General features: G+C 51.4%; 1 protein-coding gene across 2 annotated transcripts in view; it reads right to left on the bottom strand.

Moving 5' to 3' along the window:
- The window catches only part of PUDP (pseudouridine 5'-phosphatase), a 472,480-nt gene that overhangs the window by 399,102 nt on the left and 64,206 nt on the right, over positions 1–9,172 (bottom strand). The gene's annotated exons all lie outside the window — the stretch shown is intronic.

The following is a 9,172-nucleotide window of genomic DNA, read 5'->3' as shown; positions in this document are numbered from 1 at the left end:
ATCCTATCTATCTATCTATCTATCTATCTATCTATCTATCTATCTATTTATCTATCTATCTATCTATCCACCCATGCACCTACCCATCTATCTTGTCTGTCTATCTACTTATCATCTTACCCATCCATCCATCTGTATATCTACCAACCATCCATCATCCATCAGCTGTCTATCCATCATCTATCCATCATCCATCTATCTACTTAACTACCTATCATGTCTATCAATCATCCATCCCTCTCTCTCTCCCTCTCTGTCTGTCTGTCTGTCTCTCTCTCTCTCTACCTACCTACCTACCTACCCAAACAGCCATACCCCTCCCTGTAGGTGAAGCAGATTCTAGCTCTGGTGTGGTCCCTAGGAAACAGTGTCTGACTCAGATACACCTCACAAGTACTTTGACAAATACCTTGCATACTATCTTCTTCAATTAATGTTGGTCTGGAAATCAAAGAACAAAACCAGTACTCGCATAAACATATCCGTAGCCAAATCCTCTAGAGTCGTAAGGTACGTACATGAATTGACACCACCACTACATGGACTCCTTCACCTTTTGAGAAACCTTTAAAGAAATGTAGGCTGTAGTAACGTGGTGGTCACAGGTACGTGTGGGAGGCTTCCTGAGAAATTCTCTCTCCTCTTATTCAGGAAAAGTACGTTGTAAGGCACTCAGGGTCCGTTTTAGAGCGTACGCATGCAAATTAACTGTTGAGCAAAGGACTCTGAAATAGCTCAGAAACCTTTGTGTGATGTTCTTTTAATAACACAGATCCTGTGTCCACCAAATTTGTCAGGGACCACTGAAAAGTCCAGCAAAGCTCTCAAAGGGAGTTTTAACGTTGATAAAAGAAGTCTCAGTAGTTTCTAGACCGTCAACAGAATCCTCTTTTTCCGTTTCCTACTTTATGCATAATACAAATAAATGTGCAAAATCGCTCCGGTATTCGTCGCCCCTTTGCACGATACTCAGGATACACAGGGGTCATCTGGGCCATTGTTGGTTTCACACGTTAAAAGCTAACCTCTTTGGACATCAGCCTCCTGAAGACGATGCATCGACATAACGAGTATGCCAAAACATGGTGTGCGTGGGCTTAGCTGACCTCCACCAAATTCACGGTGAACACTAATTCCCAGTTCATGACTGTGTTTGCAGACAGGGGGCTTGGGGGGGTTTAAGGTTAAATGGGCCGTGGGGGCCCTAATCAGACAGGATTGGTGTGCTCATAAGAAGAGGAAGAGACATCGCTCTGCTCCCCACTCCCACGCTCAGAGGAAAAGGCACGTGAGGACGAAGGATCCTGGAGGATTCTTACAGAGGCTTCCTAGAGAAGCAGGAAACCCAGTGTGGTTCTGTGATTACGCCTACCACTGTCGACCCCGCTGGCTCCCTGATCTTGAACCCCCAGCTGCCAGAAGTGGAAGAGACCACAAACGCCGTTGCTCAAGCCGCCCAGCGTGTGGGGTTTGCTCGGGCAGCCCAAGCCGGCTGTCACACCACGGAGGAAGTACGTTGTGTTTCATTAGGAAAGAGAGTGAGCGAAAAGGTAAGGAGCCCTGGGACGCCCACCCTCCCTCCCCTGCCCGCTCAGGTGTGGGCTCCACCGAGCGTCCAGCACAAAAGGAGCCACAGGGCCACACGGTTAGGTCACCAGAGAGCTGACCTGTCCTGTCCTTCCCTGTTCTTTAGAGAAGAGAATGCAAACGTCGTCTCAATGCTGGCACACGGAGTAGGCGGTGCTGGGCACAGCCCAGAGGATGCCGTGGAGAAGGCGTCCCAGCCCCGAAGTCGGGTGGCGAACAGAGGGGTTCTGGCTCCATACAGGTCAGGAGAAACTCTCCGGAGTATAAAAGGCAAGCCCCACCTCTCCAAGGCTCTTCCTGGGGTCTGCAAATGGCATGTGGGGGAGTATTTCTTGCTAAGATTCCGAGGGGACCCAAATCCTGTTGACAGCTGTAGGCGTAATCACAGAACCACCCTTGGGTGTTCTGCTTCTCTAAGACCGGGCAGAGGACACTCAGCACCTGACACAGGCCTCCCGCCTCTGCCCGAGGCACTTGTAGGAGAACCCCCTGGACCTTCCACAGGGTTTACCTTGCAAGTTTTGACCTTTTCAGCTTCTGAAGCAGTCTCTCCCCTGTAGTAACAGGTGGCAGTTAGGAGCTCAGACTCTCGCTCAGCCACGCGTCGCCCAGACTGAATTAGCAGTCGAATGCGCTAGAACCAGTCCTCCGAGTGCGACACCAGCCTTCTCCTGACCAGCAGCACCTCAGGACCTGGGGGCGAGCACTAGTGGGTCAGCAACAGGACCCTGGAGGAATGAGGTATCTGAACCCCTAGACAACCATCGAGAACCAGCAGAGAAGGAGCCGTGGGAGAAAGCCCAAGCCCAAGGGGCTCGGAGTTGCTGTATTCCTGATGCCAATGTGATTTCGACACATCCTTTTCAAAAAATTTCTTTTAACGTTTATGTATTTTTGAGAGAGAAAGAGAAAAAGAGACGGAGAGACAGAGCACAAGCAGGGAGAGGCAGAGAGAGACGGAGACACAGAATCCGAAGCAGGCTCCAGGCTCCGAGCTGTCAGCACAGAGCCCATGCGGGGCTCGAACTCACGCGAGATCACACGAGATCTCGCGAGATCATGACCTGAGCCGAAGTCTGACGCTCAACCGACTGAGCCACCCAGGCGCCCCTATGATTTTGTTTTAATGTGTATTTGTTTTTGAGGGAAACAGAGAGCAAGCACGAGCAGGGGAGGGGCAGAGAGAGAGGGAGACACAGAATCCGAAGCAGGCTCCAGGCTCCGAGCTGTCAGCACAGAGCCCGAAGCGGGCCTCGAACTCACAGACCGTGACATCACGACCTGAGCTGAAGTCAGACGCTCAATCGACTGAGCCACCCACGATACCCCTAACACACCCGCATAGTCCCATCTGCATTGTATAAGTGGGAAAACTGAAATGAAGCATAGACACGGCGGAGGGCAGGATGGCCCCCAAAGGTGTCCATGCCTAACTGACGGGAACCTGGGACTGTGGCCCCTCAAATGGCAAAGGGGATCTGCAGACAGGATTCAGGTTCTGGACCTAAAGATAGGGCGGGTGTCCTGGGTGGAATGGGTGGGTCTGATCTAACCAGGTGTTCCCTAAAAAGCAGGACACTTCCTCTGGCTGGAGTCACAGAGATGCTGCGGACGCAGAGATTTCAAGTGTCAGAGGGTTCGATGCAGCCTCCTTGTAGGCTCTGACATGTGGGAGCCACCTGCAAGGACCAGATAAGGCCTGCAGGAGGTGAGGGCAGAGCCCCGTGGACAGGCGGCAGGCGAAAGGAGACCATGGTCCTGCCCTGAGGGGAACAGGATTGTGTGTGCTCCCTGATGAGCGTGGGGCCACGTCCTTCCTGGCTCCGTATCTGAGTCCTGGGAGAGGGCGCCGAGCAATGCCGTGTCCAGAGTTGTGAGCAATGACCCCAAAGGCTACAGGCGACTAGCCCTAGGTCAAGCCTCACAAGTCACAGGGAAGGCTTTGCAAGTATACTTAGCTATGCGACGACGTGTTCACCTAATCAGATAAATCACATATTCCTCCCCCAAGTATCAAGGAACACTATATGCTAATTAGGTGACAGCTTACACAAAGGAACCTGGCGAGAAATTCCCATCCCAATGGGCAATCTGGTTTATTTGGGCAACGTTCACCCCCAGCTTCCTTGTGCCCTCACCTAGGGGACGATGCTCTGCTGTCGAAAACAAGGAGGTATTGCACATTCAACCCACTGATGGACAAGATACGTGATGGGGCTGCAGATGTCCAGAAGCAGGAGAGCGTTCCAGAATAACTAGTCCAAGGCCCCCTGCACCCCCCCAGCACTGGGATCCTCTCATGGATAGTTTGCACAAAGCTGTTGCCACGTCTGGACTTCAGCGGGTGGACAGCTGTCCTTGTTGGCCTGGGATGGGGTTCCCAGGGCACAGGGATTCAGAGGTAAAAATGCCACAGCCCTCAGCCACTCAAGATGACCTACTCCCCTAGGAGCACAGAGTGGCCAGGCTGACTGGTTTCCCTTTCACGCCGCAGTGGTGGAGGCGTGTGGGACAGGACAGGGAGTCAGAGCACTATCACAGTAGTGAGAAACACTGGAAAGGCAGGGGTTCAGGGAGGAATCTGCAGGACCACGATGGCTGTCATTGTTCTAGCATGACTTCTGGGAGTGATGGGTGCCCTCCCCGTCCACACTGCTGCTGATGTCTGGTAAGAATTACTTCTCTGCCCAACTGCTTAGTTCGTTTTTCAGAAATGCCAGATACAATGCCGTCCTTTCAAACATCTGATCTCGTGTCCAATTTTCCCTAGGAGCGAGGTGGCTTTATGCAGACAGGTTAGCCTCCAAGTGGTGTTGTGGCTAATGAGAGCTATCATTCTCGGAAATTGCTGGTACGTGAAGATCCCACAGCCTCACGCACAATCACACACAGAACGGAGGGACCCGCTAGGCAGCTGTGGTGGCACAACCACGTGATAGGTCTCAATTGGGAAGGAGCCCCTCCAGTAATGTCGCAAATCACGGGAACAAAAGTCGCTCCGGGCATACCACTTTGCGGTTTACGCTGGGTTTGACATATGCGTCTGCGTGCGTGAATCTAAACACCGAGAAAAAAATCAGCTGCTTAGCGATGTGTTTCCCGGGAGTGACCTGCAACAACACTGCACAGAAACATCACATGTACACGGAGCGCGGAGCTCCTCCTGCGTGCACGGTCTCTCTAACTGCGAGGGACGATGGTGCTGCCACGACTTTTGTTTATTCAGTTCAGCCGATCGGACGGTGCCGGGCCAACACCAAGAGCAATTACTGACAATAGTTGACTCTGAAACGGAGACGAACACCCAGTCACTCGATCGCGGCAGACGTGTGCGTGGGACACAACGTGGTATTCGCCGTCCAGGGAGATTACATCTCTCTGTTGTCCCATGAATCACACTGAATACCAGGTAATTAGGGTTGTGAATCCTGCGTGGTGCTGTGAGAGAAGTATTCTACACCCGTTTGGTAATGACAACTGCAAAAATCTACGAATGGCTGCGTCACTCAGTCCAAAGTGAAGACAGAAACGTGCTCCTGTTTTTATTGAGAGGCGCTCCCACTGGGGGCGATGTCATAGAAGGTCTGGAAAGAAGAGCGGGGCATGTGTGAGGTCCTTAGCATGGAGGACGTCACGGATGGGATGTCTGGACTCTACCTGCAGGACAGTGGGGCCACGTGGGTGGAAGGGGGCTGGGAAGACGCAGGAGGGAAACAGTAGGTCCCATAAGGAGACGCGCTGGTGGGCTGGAGGGTAGGCAGACCTGAAGGTGAGACAGAGAAGGCAAAAATGTGGCTACATGGGATCCCAGTGCCTGATGTGGTGGTGGCAGAAGGCCATGGGGTGGTGGCCCGGGATGAAGACAGGATGCGGTCCGGGATGAAGTCCAGACACAGGACTATTCCCAAGTGAGGAGACCACAGGAGCTCAGCAAGCAGAGGGCAGGCGGTGCGGCCAGCGAGATGCTGAGCATTCAGCGGAGGGAGGGAGGAAGTGAATGACAACGAGGCGGCTGGAAAAGGAAAACAGGGACCCTGTGAGGGTCAGGAAAGTGCAGAACACGGTGCGGTGACTACAGTTACGTGGAACTGAGGACAAGGGAGTGTCAACGGCGGCGGGAAGATGCTTTTTCTGAATTCTCCTTATCTTTCTAAAAGCACAGGCTCCCTAAAGAATTCGACCCTCATCCATGGCCCCCCCTGGGAGTTTTACAACCAGGGAAAGTTGACTCTTGCTGCTGAAGAGAAGTGAGCACAGGTCAGCACCTGGATAAGAAAGCGCCTAAACATTATGACATTGCCACAAAGCTACCACATCTTCTCCCCGTTCCAAGGGCCCATTTATTTTTCCCGAGACTCATTTGTCCTCCTGAAAGTGTCCCTCTGTCTCCCTCGAACCCCTATTAAGATGGTATAGAAGCCCTAGATTTTAGCTGCCTCCTTGAATCACATTTTTCTCTGAACTGCTGCCTCCATATGTGAATAAAAATCTGTCTTGTCTCTTACTAATGTCTCTTGTCAGTTTAATTTACAGGCACCCCGCACAGAACCTAAGGGAGTATAGGAAATGTGTTTCCTCCCCGACAGTGGAATTTGGAAAAGCAAGCAAGCTCCTCTGTGGAAACTCAGTAGGGGCACCAAGCACACATAGGTTCAGTGCAACAGAAGAAATAAAAGGATAGTAGCTGTGAATATTCGAGATAGTTGACTTTTTTTTTTTTTTTGAATGAAATAAGGGAGGGCCTGGTAAACCATGTTGCAGGAGGCATTAAATGATACTGACACCATTGTATGTGTGCTGAGTGGTTGTGGGTGACAGGAGGAGGCAGTGGTCTTGAGGCCGGGCCAGGGATGTTGGAGGCGGGCAGGTCCCGAAGGCCCCTGGAGGTGGCCGACGGTGGCACAGAGACTCTTCTCACCCCCAGAAGGGGCTCCAGCACGGCTATGCCTCTCCCAGAGGAGCCGGGAGTGGAGACTGACTAAGGAACATCCTATCACCCAAAAGACAGAGCGCGTGGCAGAGCTCAACTGGCCACCAAATCAATTTTAAATTTGATGCCAAAAGCATACGCTTGCTTCCCATCGTTTCGGGAGGTAAGTAAGTTTTTCACGCAGCAACATCCTGACAGCCCACGCCTCTCTGAAGACTTTGGGGATGAAGACCACATACAGTAAAATGAGAGAGAGAGAAAGAGAGAGAGATTCTTACCGTTTAGGTGTATGAACGCTTAATGTGCAGAACCTTCTCGAAAACAAAACAAAATTAAAAAGGAATAAAAGAGGGGCACCTGGCTGGCTCAGTTGGTGAAGCACCCAACTCCGGCTCAGGTCACGATCTTGCGGTCTGTGGGTTCGGGCCCCGTGTCAGGCTCTGTGCTGACAGCTCAGAGCCTGCAGCCTGCAGTGTGCATCGGATTCTGTGTCTCCCTCTCTCTCCCTGCCCTTGCACTGCTCATGCTCTGTCTCTCTCTCTCCAAAATAAAATAAAACATTTTTAAAAATTTTCAAAAAGAATTACAAAAAAACCCCCCTGAAATTCAGCTTTTAACATAAACAAGACAACTAAAACGTGCAAAGTACTGACTGGTCTGCTTCTTGGAATCGATCTCAGGATTCACGTGAAATAAACGTCAAGCCCAGAAGTGACGTGTAAATGATGCTGTCGTTTTTATTTTGCCCCGCAGACGCGCATCTTAGCGGCTAGGGCTAGAAAGTCGAATGGAGAGCTCCCCCACGCAGAGGGCCTGGGGGCGACTCCCAGCTTGTCCCTCAACCTGCCTGGTGGTGTGGAGCCTGCAGATGGCCGAGCGCTGTGGACGCCGGGGCAGATGACCTCACATCACAGGGTCTCTGAGAGTACCCAGCACGCACCCGATGAGCACTCATTAGAGTGTTGAGGACGGGACACAGGGACTTTTTGGGGAAGGCACCACCTTGGCTAATTTTTGGCACAAAAGAATAACTGCTACATAACTCAGAAATAATCGTTTGAGAACTTGTGTAACGTCAGCTCTGCTAGGCATATTCTCCTGGTAAAACGGTAACTAACGCTTTAACCTAATTTCCTCCTTTTACGCTGCTTGTTTTTCACTGCTTTCTATCCCTACCACTGTAGCTAATTAATTTGATGACACCCACAGCATAAAACGTTCCCGACTGCAACCGTGAATCTCTCTGGGGACTTAACAGTCATATGAAATGCCCCTGAACTTGGCTCACTAGACTTCTGCACCCACACTGCATCAGAGAGAAAGGAGCCGGACGCGTTCTAAGAACCTTCTCATATTTCAATAACCCTCTTTGCAAGTGCTTCCTGCCCGAGAAGAAAAAGCCAAGTACAGAGTCTCCTCAACCAGGAGACTGATCAAGTCTTGCTTTAGATTTACCATATGCACAACACCTGACGAAACACCCGGAAAGCCTTGACTATATATACTTGCCTAAGAAACAGGACCCGAAAGGTTTTGTTTCCGCAAGACAGAGCCGTGCATAAACAAGTGTGGATTAGTAACCAGGGTGATGCCTAGAACACTTTATGAAATAAATTACTGGAAAGACAGGCAAGTGCTCATTTTCCTTTGACAAGTTTAAAATCAATATTGTCGACGGGAAGGACACGGGGATGCACGGACAACACGGGAGCTGTGGGGCTGAGTGTTCAGTCGCAGCTGGGTGTTCCCTCCGCAAGTGGCCTCAAGCAAAGGGGTAGGTGAGGGCCAGCGAGTGTCTTCTTATAAACTGGGTCCGCACACACGTGAAAACACACAGATACCGTGTTTCAACGGACACCATGCCTGGTGGAAAAAAGGACAGCTCTCCTGGGAAGAAGGTACCTGGACGCCCAGATACGAGAAGCACATGCAAAAGGTCCGCCCCGAACCTGTCCCGCGGCCCTGGAATGGGGCTCAGGGGCGGGGCGCTCGTGGGTTCGTCCCTTGTCATACAACCGCTGTTGAGTTAGCTTCACGGACGAGACTGAAATCAGCCCAGATCCGTGTATCCTTGCGAATACGGTACCCAAATTGCTCAGTGATCCTTTAGGTCTGTGATGTTACAAAAAACCTATGTTTGGTCTCCATCCCTGGGTGCTGGCACAGAGCTCCCCAAACGTTTGGAATTTCTTGAGCATCTGGGGCATCTTTTGTTTTCGTAATAAGCCCGTTTCAACCATACCGGGGTTTCTGCTGATCAAGTGACTACCTGGGTCCTTAGATGTGCCTGGGATGAGGGCAGGCTTCCAGAAAGACCAAGGTGCAGTTGGAGGAAAGGGAGCTTTTAGACCTGGCCCCAACCGCCAGGGGCAAGGATTTAATCACCAATGGCCAATGATTTAACCAATGATACCTAAGGCATGAAACCCATAGCAAGTCCCCTAAAACATGGGGTTCTTAGAGCTTCTGAGTTGAGGACCAGTCTGAGGTGCTGAGACAGGCGCCACTGGAGAGGGCATACAGTCAGCTCTGAGGCCACCCCCTCTCCCTGTCATTCTGGAATCTGCAAGGGCGCACAGTCAGCCCTGAGCCCTTTTTTTCCCTGTTATTCTGGAATCTGCAAGGGCGCACAGTCAGCCCTGAGCCCTCCTCCTC

The sequence above is a fragment of the Herpailurus yagouaroundi genome, unplaced genomic scaffold (genome assembly GCF_014898765.1).
Source record: "Herpailurus yagouaroundi ecotype Mexico unplaced genomic scaffold, PumYag 248, whole genome shotgun sequence".
Taxonomy (NCBI): domain Eukaryota; kingdom Metazoa; phylum Chordata; class Mammalia; order Carnivora; family Felidae; genus Herpailurus; species Herpailurus yagouaroundi.
This window is presented reverse-complemented; position numbering and strand designations above follow the sequence as displayed.